Source organism: Arachis duranensis, chromosome 3, assembly GCF_000817695.3.
Source record: "Arachis duranensis cultivar V14167 chromosome 3, aradu.V14167.gnm2.J7QH, whole genome shotgun sequence".
NCBI classification, from domain to species: domain Eukaryota; kingdom Viridiplantae; phylum Streptophyta; class Magnoliopsida; order Fabales; family Fabaceae; genus Arachis; species Arachis duranensis.
Window position 1 is genome coordinate 61,603,938 of NC_029774.3, and position 1,611 is coordinate 61,605,548.

A 1,611-nucleotide genomic window follows, 5' to 3' on the forward strand; every position below is an offset into this window, starting at 1 on the left:
TCTGGGCCATCAAGATACTAAACTTTGACAGCATTGCTGCTGGTGCAAAGAGGATCTTGCAGCTGCAAGAGATGGAGGAATTCAGGTCACAAGCCTATGAAAATACTAAGATATATAAAGAGAAGGCAAAGAGGAGACATGACCTACACCTTGCACCCAGGGATTTCGAAAAGGGGCAGCAAGTACTCCTCTACAATTCCAAATTGAGACTGTTCCCAGGAAAACTCAAATCGAGGTGGTCTGGGCCTTTCATTGTCACAAAAGTCTCACCATATTGACACATTGAAATCATGGATGAAAGGTCAGAGAAGACTTTTACAGTGAATGGACAAAGACTCAAGCATTATCTGGGCAACATGGGGGAAAACCCCAGAGTAAAATATCATCTCAAGTGAAGTAAGGACCCATCGAGCTAGCGACGATAAAAGAGCGCTTTGTTGGGAGGCAACCCAACCTTAGGTAACTAATTTTTCAGCTGCATTTCAATAAAGATCATAAGTTGTTTCCCCTGCATTGCAAGGAGCTAAGTTTGGTGTTCCACACCAAAATAATTCAAGAGTGAAGGTGCGATTCTAAGTTTGGTGTCCCACCAAATGATGCTAGTTAGAATCACACTACACTCTCAAAGCACATTGCTAGCTCTGACCAATCAAGGGAACCACTTGGATATAGATTAGTCTTTAGTTAATTGGTTGCTAACAGCAAGATATGAGGTTCTACGCATGCATGCAAGGTTTTGTAGTAGGCAAGGAACTAAGTTTGGTGTTCACACACCAAAATAAGTTCAGAAATCATAAGCATACATGTAAGCTGACTATTCCTCAAGTGCTTGGGAAACAAGTAACTTCCAATAACCTTGCAGGAAGCTTATAAGGAGATGGTGCACCTTCAAGTAAGAAAGTGAGGCATCAAGAACTATGACAATGACAACAAGAGGGCAACTGGATTGGTGTGGCAAACCATCCCCCAAAGGTTGTATTGCTACTTAATTCCATCTACTCATCGTGTTAAAAATTGGAAGTCCGAATGCACTGTTAATTAATAGTCATGTGTTGATTGGAACCTAGTTCAACTATGCAATTTAAGTTTTCTGTTGAAAAAGTCTATGCTTGCTAGTCTTGATGTTACTGCATCATATCTTTACTTATTGTATGCTTGTCTTGTAAAATCAAATGAAAAAGAGAATGATTGTGTTTTAAATAGACCAGAGTGGAGTTCATAATATGGAAGTGCATTCATGAGTCTTTGGTGTGATCATAAGTTAGCTAAGTTGGTTCAACCATAAGGTGGGGATGGCAACTATCTGGCTTGAATACTATACTTTGAATATACCCATGAGACTAAGTAAATAACAAGATCCTAATAAGAGAAAGGGAAAGAACACTTAAAGTGAAAAACAAAAGAAAAAGAGTAAGCAATAAGGCTAGGCACCAATGGTTTTAATCTTGAGGCATGTGTCTGTGGTGTTCCTATGTGAGGGATTTACTTGGATGAATAAGCTCTTAGGGGTGCCTTATCACTTGGTAACTTGGGTTAACTAACTCGGGATTATCAGCTGAAAGTCCACTATCATGAGTAACCCTCACTACAGAGCATTTAGTAACCCAAAGA